Below are 12,380 nucleotides of genomic sequence, written 5' to 3'. Positions count from 1 at the left end.
ATAATTTTGTGGGGATATTCATACAATTCAGCGAATAAAGGTTTTAAAAATTTATAGCGGAATATATGTACGTGCGAAGCGCACATTAAATTTGACATAAACCAAGTGGGCCGCTCTCGTAAAATTATTTTTATATTGAAGAAGCGACCTTATCCTCAAGGACAATAACACTGTAAAAGTTTCTGAAGACTATTTCGTTATACGCGATGTTACAAAACGAAGATTATCTTTGTGATTTCAAAAAGTAGCTCTCAACTCAAGATTCTCATTTTTAAATCTTTCTATGTTAAGTACACAACGATTTTTATACTCATTGTTAATTATAGATAATAATTAACTTTTGTTATTAATTTCATCGACAGAAAATTCAACATTACGTATTTCAATACGAGAAGAATAGTTTTTGTTGAAATATTAGTGATACGTTGAAACATATTTGAATATTTAGATAGATACAGATCTAAAAATAATTATGTGGGAAATTCAAGCATGATGATCAATGCTGCAAAAAGTTTGAATATATTAGCAACTACTTTGAGCGTTCTAAGTAATTATTTTGATAGTCCAAAATTATTTTCAGATCTGTATCTATAGTGAGTGCAAAAAATATTCGTATAGAGGATATTTTTATAAAAAAGCTTAATCTGTAAAAAATAAATATTAATTAGAAATTTTATACAATGAGTATATTTTGTCCTAATATAAACAAAAGAGATTCGTGACTTCATGACTTTAGGAATTAAATAATAAGACTTTTCGTTTTCGCTTCTTTTTAAGATAATACAATATATTTTATTTAATTATTACACTTCTTTTTAGGTAAAATAATTTTGAGTCTACAATTTATTTTTCCTTTGTTACTAAAGTGCTAATTAATGTGCGCGAATAGTTTTTGCACTTTGTAGTTAAATTTTTAGATATTTCAACAAACCCATTCTTTCCGTGTATGTATTACTTTTGCCATTGATGAAACAGATTTTGGACTCTTAGAGCTAGCAATTAAGTCAAAAATCGTGACTAAAGGTTTTACATTGTGAAGCCATTAAAGTATAACATGATGTGAAGCAGGGACAACAATGGTTTGCTGGCAATTAGAGTATCGATCGCTCCGCGAGAACGGAGTAATTTCCGTTTTCAGGAAAACGCGTTGCGTATCATCATAAAGAAAACTGGAGTTAAATGTGGATTACAATTATTCTCGCTTCCCTGATGTTGTGAATCATTATGCACCTGGATCAATTACGGACACGGACATAGCGTACGTGCTCCACCGTGTGATTGGAATGAATTGCATATGAAAAGTAAGATCTTTTCAAAGAAACCAAGGCATCCATTATATTACAGACTATATATATATTATAGATACATTATTTGATTATTAATTATATTTATATCCACGGTAATTTTCAATAATTGCTGCCTTCCTCTAAACGACTCTTCTTCGAAATCACGATAGACTTGAATAATTTCGTTTGACGTGACAGACTTTAGAGAAATTAATAAATCAAATCGCAAAGAAAGGCCAAACCACGGTTTGGATTAAACCTTAATGCTTAATAATATTTATATGTCGATCATTTTCCAGTTACATAAACTATACGCGCCGTTTATTGTTGGACTTGGAACTAGAAATGCAATTATAAACTGAAGCTGAAGTAATAACATCAGAAATTGAATTGACAAGCAATTTAATGACGCTAACGAACATCTTTAAAGCACTGTAAAAAATTTATGAGAAATGTCACCTCAGCCAGGGTTTGAGAAATTAATTCAATCTTCAAAAAGGTTAAAGTGTGGAGCCAAAAAAACTGCGTGAATTAATCGCCGGCCAGAAAATTTTGGCGGATAGACGAAATTAGCGATGCATAGATCGGTCAATGCAGAATCTCTCGGCGAGATCGTCCTTTATCCTCGCAGAACAGTCCGTCCTTCGCAACTGCAACGCAAACACGCCCGATGATATCAGCACCTCTTAATCACCACTGTTCTCTTAATCATCGACGATCGACTGTACGACGAAGTGACTCGCACGAAAAATCGCCGCGGCGGAGCAGCAGCTGCTCCGGATTTTGTTACCTGCGACAGGGCCAGGTGTACTGTCACCGCGCGCGCGGATCACCTGACGATGCCGATAACGTGACGCGCGCGACCGGTTCTCCGTAAGATAAGCGGAATGACCGCACTGCACGCCGTCCCGACGCCGACTGGCGCGTCGCTCCGACCCGGCGAACTCGAGGATGCACTGACCATGCCGCCACGCTACGGCGTCGACCACGGCAGGAACGTACGTGGGATATTGGGCACCGAGGTCGAAAGGTAGCGGGGTATGCACTCAACGATCGATTTCGAAGCCGGTCTATGTTAGTCCTTCACCGAAAAAAAAATCTGGTAGCTACCAAATGTTGAGTGAAGTAATTTCAATCAAACGATTGATTGTTTAATATAAATCAAAAATAATTATTATTTTTCTAAACGTTTAGCAAGTGTTACCGAACATAATGACAAACTGTTTGGTGATAATTACTAAATATTTAGAAAAGTAAGTAGATTGAAATTATTTCATTCAATATTTAACAGCTATTATCAGATTCTTTTTTCAGTGTTCGATCCTGGAGTATAAATCTGTTCCAGATTGGAGTCGCGATCATAAAACGGGAAAAATTAATTTATATTAGTAGATTAATTTATTTATTTAATTTTTCTGTTTTTCTCTTTAATATAAAATAAGACAATTTGATATAAAATATTAAATATTAAATTAAATGTTAAAAAAATAGAATGAAAAATGGGAAGTTATCTAATTTATATAACAAACTGTGGTTTCCATTATTGTTTATTTAATATCGTGGCATTCAATGAAAATTTTCACTTGCAAAATAATTAGCACGACCACGTCTCTTTACAATAAATTCTAAAGAATCGGTGGGAAATGAAAATTTCCATTGTAAATGAATTTATATTTAATCATTTTATTTATCTAACATTTCTGTTTTCATTAAATAAAGTAAACCAATTAGAGTTTAACATAAAATGTTAAAAAAAGAAAGGAAGAAAGCTAGATATCTAATTTATTTAGCAAAGTATACTATTTTGATTTATTTATTTACTACTTTAGCATTTAATGAAGATTTTCACTCGCGAAATAATATAATACAAGTTTGTCTCTTTATAAATGAATTCTGAAGAATCGGAGGAAAATCAAAGTTTCCGTTACAGATGAATGAATTTATCATTGAATTATTATTAATGATACTTGTGGAAGATTCTATACAGAAGAAGGATGTAAAATACCAGAACTAAAGTTTTTTTTTTTCAAATAGCATTTGCAAGATGTGCTGCACATGACATGCGCACACATGCGTGACCTCTGCAGGCCTTCAACCATCCGAGGAACCTCCAACGCTTTCTACACATAATTCTAGAAATATAGGGTCTTTCACAGTTATGCGTAATAGTAGCTTCATTTGGAGGTAATCGCGCGAATTTTCGTTCGATTTGTCAATATTATTTTGATGTCAAGCGAATAAATGTGGCTGATAACAAAATCGTATGAATATCGTTGTAAAATAAAACACTTACTATCATCTCTGCAGTTGATAGATGAAATGTTTTGATTAATGATCAAGAATTGTTATGCTGTTATTAACGACAAATTAAAATTAATTGTTTGAAATTCTATTATTATCTTCACGTTTTGTTGTTGAATAATATCTCTCTTTTTTGTCTTTGCTGGACTTTGATGTTTCTTTCATCATGACTATTTTTCATCAATTATTAAAAGCAAGCGAGGACTACATCGCTTTCCCATGCGAGAATAGCAGGCTCCTTCATCCCCATAAAACAGTCTGAGTCATCAAATCCTTCCCGTATGTACTACTCGGAGAGACAGCAATATTGTAAGGGTGGCGGAACAACCCCCAGACGGCTGAAGTTAAACTGTAGGGAACGGTCGTCAGATGCGTCTATCAGCTGCTTTCTCCAGCATCTTTTAATAAAAGTTACGGGCGTATCCAGAAAAGATAAATCCCCGGCTCAAATCGCCTTGCAAATTTCTGCTGCGGTGAAATAATTCAATATTATCCTAACAATTTTATTCGATAATTAAAATTTTATTTTTACCTTAACATATTTTTTAATCCAAACAATTCTAAAACAATTTAAATAAAATAGTTAAATAATAATTTAAATAAAATACTTAAAAAAATAATTAAAAATGAAGTAATAATAAAATAATATTAAATAATTAAATATATATATATAGCTTAAAAATAACTTAAATAAATTATTTAATTATTTTTAATAATAGAAAATACACAGATTGTTTCTACAAACATTTACATATTAAAAAAACTTTTTAATTTTTACTCATTTCTGTTTTTAAATTTATATTATAACTTTATACTACAATAATAATTTAATTTTAATCTACAAAGAAATAGAATTACACTTTTTTTCTCTTTATTACATTTTCTACGAAATATTTAAATTATGTGTTTTGAATTGGGCCCAGTTCTAGATTCCTGTCGAAGCTAAGCGCTGCGATCACGTTTTTCGTCGACTCGCTCTTGAGGAAATAATTCGCTTGCGGCTTTCGATCGCCACGACAAAGTATCTTGATCGTACAAATGCATGGATGCCTTCACCGTATATTTCCAACGAAGCTCTCCGTATTGAACTTGAACTGGTAGTAACGATCGCCAGTTAATTCCTTATTACGTTGTTTGTTATCTGATGACACGATGAATTCATGACGCATTCCTGGCGAAAGGGACGTCATGTGGGTGACGCAGTGCGCCCACCATTAATTGCGTCACAGCAACGTCATCGTTATCGTGGGACGAGGCCAGCGAATCGATATGCGTTCAAAAAACTCCGTTAATTTCGTAGTTAATGCGGAACTGTTGATTCGAAGCGGTTATCGTAAAATGAACATGAGTCATCTTACATTGAAACAAACGGAAAAAAAATTAGTTCTAATATCAATTTCATATTTTTGTAACAATGTTAAAAAAATATTTTAGTACTAATTGGACAGTTTTATTAATTTTATATTCAACTTAAATGTACGTACGCAATTTTTCTTAATTTAATATTTTTAATAATTTTAAAATGACCTAATATTAAATAATTTTAATATTAATAATATTAAAATTATTTTCATAAAGTTATTTTTAATAATTATATTAATAACTTTTTTGACGATTTCTTTAATACAAATTTTAACTTTAATTTAATAAAACTTCAACACTGTTTGCTTTTAAAACCGCAACTTTGATTGCTTTTGAGTTTAAGAAAGTTATGCTTGAGAAAAAAAACATTAGGATTAATCTCGCAGAACTGTAAAGTAATGGAAGGATGACTTTTTGCCAGATGTCATTTGAGCAGCTGGTCGATCAAGTCGTTTACTTTCGTCGTATCTACTCACGAGTACAGGTTCGAGAGGAGCCACGAGTCCAGCAAAAATTTCGCCTTCGGCGAAATGACGTTCGTTAACCTCCGTATTGACGAGGCATTTATTTTTCTCTTCCTTTTAGAAAGCGTCTTTCGAGCGAGAACTATCATCAAGCCGAAGAAATTCTAAACTCGCGAACGAACCGATTGAGAATAGACGATTAACATATTCTTACAAATGGCTGCCAAAAACCACTTCGTCGCGCGACCAGAATATTTTTTTCGACGTACTTCGCTCGCAAAATGTAAAAGTGCAATCCGCCATTATTTTGGCGTACAAAAGTAAAGACAGTTAATGTGAGAGAGAGAGAGAGAAGAAAATTAAAAGAATTATTTTATAGTAATTAATTAATTGTTTATACTATAAAATTATAAATGAAAATCGACAACGATCGCTTACATAATGTCGTTTTGATAGCATATTTATTTTAATTTCTTTTGTAGCTATTTAAAGTTAGTCAAATTTTTTAGAAATTTTTAGAGACTTTAAAAAAAAAATTGTTACTATAATTTTAGTACTATTGGAATCATTTATAATTATAAATATTACCGATTAAATTTAAAATATATGCAATAGCAATAATAGTGCATTTAATGTTAGGAGAAACAGAGCTAACAAAAGCATGATATACGCCATAAAATTTTGACCTAAAGATGATAAGAAGATGATAAAGTAAAGAAATCATTTTTAATGTAAAAAAATCACTTTACTTCAACATTTTTCAAAATAATAAATTAATTTTTCTATACCACTAAAAATATTCTGTATTTTTATTTTTAATTCTGCGAAGATCACTTTTTCATCATCAATTTTTTCCACGTTGAAATGAACTTTAATTTAAAAATTTATTTTCAATTTTATTTTGAAAAATTCAAAGTATTTTTAGTGGTAAATATAGAACAATTGATTTATTGTCCTATAAAAATCTAAAAAATGTTTTAAAGTGAAAAGTAATTGTATTGAAAAATAAAAATGTTTCATTTTATCATCTTTCTCCATTCTTGAACCGGAAATTTTTGGACTTTATGAAAATGTCAAGATAGGCATGAATTATTTTATCATGATTATTACACGAAAAGAACAATTTTATTGAATGAAAAATCTAAAATTTTGTTGAATACAGATCTGAAAATAATTTTGGTGCACCTAAAATAATTTTGTTGACAACTCAAATTGATTACTAGAATAGAAGATTTTTTGCAGCATTGCTCATCACTTTTTAGCTTTCAATATACAATAATTATTTTGATAGTCCAACAAAATGATTTTCAAAACTGTATATCTGAATATCATGCAAAATTTTAGATCTAAACAAAATCGTTCTCTCTCTATGTTATTAGATTCCGGATTCAGCCTCATTGTTTGTACATATACATATGTATATTTTTGTTTGTAGCTATTAGTGAGTGTGTGTCGCACAAATAGAGGTGAATTTTCTCTACTTTCACGTGATAACGAAGGCTTCGAGCACGTGTTTCGCCAGCGGTAATCAACCTGCGCACTCTCAAGTCTCGTTATCGAGCAGTGCTGACTCGACTATACTGCAGCACGATTTTTATTGATAAGCGAGCTCAACTTGAGTGTCGAAGCTAGCTTAATTTAATATAGGAAGCATTAACGAACATTAAAGATCGGCAGTGTACTCGACGATCAATTGAAACTTTACGTATGTGTGCCATATGAGCGACAAACGGCGCGTTCAAATATTATCGACCAGTGTTTCGCTTAAAGATTAATTCAAAATTACATAGATAAAGATAAAATAAATTACACTTAAACGTATCTCTTGGATAAAATAAAAATGATTTAATTTTAAATTTATTTAGATAAAAGATAAGATAACTTTGAAAATATGATTTAAAAAAAGATATTTTTTTAAATATTATTGACGTAGATAAATAGAGAAGTGATATTATTCTAAAACTTTTGTATTAGACATTTTTTTATATCTTGAATGGTTTCTGAAATATTACGAAAAGAACCGCTTTACTTATGAAAGGTGATTTCACCTCTTAAAACGTTTTTTCGTATCAACTGACATTTTCTAAATTTATTTATATTTATGTAACCTATATTCTTTATTAACTTAATAAAATAAAAAAGTTCTATTATACAGTAAAAAAATTTGTGTATTTGTGTTGGAAACGGTCCACTCACATTTGTGTTAACAGTTTGTGTTGAATTTTTTAACATATTCGAGTGTTAATTTAACATAATGTGATTATGTTATTTAAAGATTTTTTGTGAAATTGATATTCAATGTTTCTTAGTGTCAAAATAACACAATTTATGAGTAAGTGAACAAGTAACATAAAAATAATGTGTTTTGAAACGTACATTCTAAGACAAATGAATGTGTTAATTTAACTTATAAATATTAATTTTCTGACAAAAATATGTTCTCACGGTATGTTTAGAAACTGTGTCGATGTTATCTTTCTTTATATTTATTCTCTTACATAATATTTGTGTTACCTTCGAACATATTCATCTTGTGTAAAATTAACTCAAAAATTTGAGTGGACCGTTTGGGACATGTGATTTATGTTAAATCCAACATATTTTTTCCAACTGTGTAATAAAAAGTTCTATTAATGTTCATTTATTCATTCGATGGCGCAACATCTCAAAGTGAGGACAAGATCTAACTTCTTATGAGGTTTCCGTAATAATGGATCTTTTTAGGTTGTTGGACCTAATGTCCAACCTCCAGTCTGGGGGATCCATATATATATGGTATATCCAATGATACATGGAACCTACAGTTTAACGCCAGATCTGAACGGCACTAGTGATCGAAGGTCTCTTTAATTACCAGCTGGAGCATTTTTATAAAAAGTTTAATTAAAATTAGAATTGTACTTCTCGAAGTTCTCTTGTATAAGGTATGTATAAAACTTCTTTTATTAAGATAAAGATGCAGTTAATATAAATTCTAATATAATCTAGATTATTCTATAATATAAATTCCATAATTCCTATTAATCTAGATTCAATTCTAATTTGAAAAAGATGACACTTCTTTTATTTAAGATAAAGATGCAGATAGCATAAATTCTAATAATCTATGTAAGATGACGCCATTTTCTTATTTAGATAATTATATCTAGATCATTTTATATAGATAACGCAAACACTGATCGTATCACACGACGCAAGATTACGCAAGTTAATAAATCCATCCCTCGAATTAAATCGTTGCACTCACGATGTCGCGCGATTAAGTATCGTCGCGGCGTCTAATTTCTCGTCCCATTCAATTCGAGTCGGCAGGATAATCGCTTGATTAGCGAAAGCATAGAAACTCGCGGGAGAACGCGGTTTTTTCTCAGCGTTTTACTTTCGTCCGCGCCGCGCACAATGCGAGACGAGCACGTATAACGTACACACACAACGCACGTACGATCGCCGCGATAATTGCGACCCGCGGGCGCAATTAAGATCCAGTCGCGCGGTCCAATCGCAGAACGCACAATGATCGCGAATTTAAATAAGAAACCTACGTAGGCCCCGTTTTAGAAACGCGCGGGATCATCGCCGCGATGATCATTTTCAATGGGAGGCCTTGAAGAGTTGCAGCATTTCGTGGGATAGCGTGACTCAGGATCACGCATGTCCCACGCACGTATTGACCCGAGATTATCTCCTCTTTTACAAAAAGAAAGCATATTATTTAAAATTTCGTTCGTCTGCGTTAAGAATGTACTTTTTTGACAAAATGAAGAAATTGCAGATTTTTATATATTGTATTGTATTTGGAAGTAATACAAAAAGTTTGACGACGATTTAGAACCTTAGATGAAAAATTATTTCAATAAGAAAGATATGTTTTTAAAAAATAATTGAGACAGAATGAGAAAATTTTCATTTAAACTACAAAATTATTAAACATAAATATTAACCTTATTAAATTTTTATATGTATACAACATTTATATTTGTACGGAAATTATATTTGATACATCTTTAAACAAAACTTATTCCATTTGTTACTATATGTGAATTTTAATCTAACACTTAAAAAAATTCATTTTATATTTTCCTCGAAAGTTACGTAAATTATCTATGTAATATGTATTGTATATATTTATTTATAACAAAATTAAAATTTATGATATTTATAATACAATGATTCTCATATATTTTTATAACCTAAATAACATAATTATATAAATATAATCATAATGTAATTATAGAATCATTGTTTAATTTGTGTGTATATTTTTATACACAACTGTAACTTATTGATTTCTTTGCGTGCTTTCAACTTTTCGCAGAAGAAAAATGAAATATGACCTGAAAATATGGAATGAGGGTAAAAGGTAAAAAGTCGATATAGACGGCGAGGGGTTAAAGGGGTATGTCGTGAGACAGAAAAACTATGCTATCGCGATTACCAAGCTGTTTTCCTTCGAGAATCGCTGACGGAAGCGATATATTGAAGTCAAGGTTAAACTCGTCAAAACAGTTAGTAGTTTCAAGTCGGTCAAGCCTCGACGCCGCCTCTCAGGAGCTAAAGTTTAATCCGCATAAAGCCAGATGCGCCGCTAATCGGCAGAAATCACGGCAGAAAAATTGGCGCCGGCAAGTTCTGTTTCATAACCGCTATGTACATACGTAATGTATTGTATGATGTACTCGCAATACATGCAGATGATGCAAACGATCGATTACTGCAAGCTGTTTTGTTTATAAACTATACATTTTTAATCCTCTAATTTTTTGTAAGTATTAACCTAAAATCAATTTTATCTCTACTTTCATTCTTGAACTAATAAAGAATAAAAATAAATGAATTTATAGAAATTATTTAAGCGTCTTCCATATGTTGCTATTTTCGTGTAATTTGAATTAAAAAATTTTATTTAAGACAAAAGTAAAATTCATCCTTTGATTTTCTTTGATATGACATAAAAAATTCAATTATTTTTCTCTCTCTCAAACAAAAGATGATTATAATATCTTTAATTGCTTTATTATACCGAGAATATTGTGCTCGAAATGTGTTTCGTTTCCTTTCATGGGTCGCAACCTCAAACAAAAGTGTGCCACAGATGTTACAATAAAATAAACGATTAGACATTCCTCGCGGAATGTTGGCGAGAACTGCTGGCGATCGAACATTTGTATAAACAATCAATTTATGTGTTCAATAGTGATTCCAGCTGACAAGCAGTCAACATTTTAAGATAGTTTTTTTAATTAGTCACTTAAACGTTTAGCACTTCTGATTGAGCCGCCACGTATAATATTTTTCGAATCTGACATCTTTAAGTAAAATATGATTTTGATTAATATAAACAAAATTCTGCAAATAAATCAAATTAAAAGAGGAATATAATAGCCAACAAGAGTCAACGCGATATCATTACATAATGTTTAAACATTGATTATTAAAATATTAACATAAATATCGCATATGTTTCGATCACAGTTTGTCTTCTGTAAAAAGAATGTAAGAGATATATTTAAGATTTAAAGTATGGTTTAATAAGAATAAAATTAATGTTTGAAACTCATGACACGTGTAGTGTACAAAAGTTGTAGAGAAAAGAAGACGGTTATGAAATAGATAAGAAGTTATGGAATACCACGGTATCTTGTATAATTTACGATGTATTCTGAGAGCTATTGTCAACAAAATTGCTTTAATCTGCTTAGACGTTATGACGTGGCCACTGGTTGTTAATGTTTACTGCGTTATCATAAAAGCTGCATTTCAGTTTTGCAGATAACGGACAGTTTTACAGATGTATACTCTGTACGTAATTTTAAGAAGTATATTGATGTTAATTTTATAACTTCAGTCTTGGAGTCCTTGAATTTAGTTTTCAAATTATGTAACTGAACTTTTGGTAAAGAAATGTGTGCATGCATCCGAGAGATGTGTTAGTTAAACTATATATTAGTTGCGAGTATTTTATATCCCCTCCTATTCCATATCTATAGCCTTTTTCTCCCTTTTTTAACCCCCTCTTTTCCTCTATTTTAAATATTTATATGTATTAATTTAATAAATATTAATTATATTTATTACAGTTATATATTATAATTATCACAGTATTATTATAGTTATAGTTATATTAATTTTTATTCTAAATAATGGCACTTAAAATACATTTATTTTGTATAATATATACACTTTAATGAAAATTTTTTTTAAATAAATATGTAATTAATAAGAAACTCATTTTTAGACCGTAAATGGGAACACATTCGATAAACTAGAAGCCTATACAGTCGAAGCTAGATCTTTTAATGTTTTAAATAATATTTAATATGAATTATATATATGCTATAACTTGCATATATACAATATTTGTAGTCTTTCAAACTGCGCGCCGAATTTGGTTTTCCGGACTTATAAACGCAATTAAACTACTGGAATAATACGAATTAAATTAATTGACAATTTTTGATGCACGGCATCATGTTAGCAAGATGTTAATGTGCTGAAAAATTGTAAATAAATTTATTGCGAAAAATATATAATTTTTAATTATATGCCACTTAAATAAAAATTATACATTTTTGGAAAGAATAAATATAAATATATCGAAGTCGCGTAATAATATCGATTAAATAATCGGTTTGAATTCCAAATAGAGCAGAGCCTCCAATCCTTAAATTGAGTCAATCGCGCGATTTTCAACGAGGGGCTTGAGTCATCGGATAATTGTCATGATCATCGTATCTCCTGGCCTTCTTCGGACGTGAAAAACGTGCTAATCGCTTTAAGTGGACCTAATACTCGGATCGAGGCTAAATTTCCTATCGGAGCAGCTATAAAGGCCATTCCTCCTGATCCGTCATCCCACTCGATTTGATCTCGCTGCGACAATTTCTAGTTATCAATTCTCGGCGAGAAATTGACTTGGATTCGAAGTGTGGGTAGATCCATACACGGATAAAGACGATTGCTCCAATTG

The 12,380-nt window shown here is 30.9% G+C and overlaps 1 protein-coding gene across 4 annotated transcripts in view; it reads right to left on the bottom strand.

Moving 5' to 3' along the window:
* Window positions 1-12,380, bottom strand: part of Rgl (Ral guanine nucleotide dissociation stimulator-like) — a 48,580-nt gene that overhangs the window by 27,398 nt on the left and 8,802 nt on the right. Inside the window, exon 1 of one of the 4 annotated variants that reach the window (XM_018450778.1) lies at window positions 2,077-2,191. The exons of the other annotated variants lie outside the window; for them this stretch is intronic. The gene's annotated coding sequence lies outside the window, so the exon portion shown is untranslated. Of the gene's footprint in view, window positions 1-2,076; window positions 2,192-12,380 lie in introns of those variants that run through there. 4 annotated transcript variants of the gene reach the window in all.

This window comes from Mycetomoellerius zeteki, unplaced genomic scaffold (genome assembly GCF_001594055.1).
Source record: "Mycetomoellerius zeteki isolate Tzet28-1 unplaced genomic scaffold, Tzet1.0 scaffold297, whole genome shotgun sequence".
NCBI lineage: Eukaryota > Metazoa > Arthropoda > Insecta > Hymenoptera > Formicidae > Mycetomoellerius > Mycetomoellerius zeteki.
Note: the sequence above shows the minus strand (reverse complement) of the source record. Positions and strands in the feature narration are given on the sequence as shown.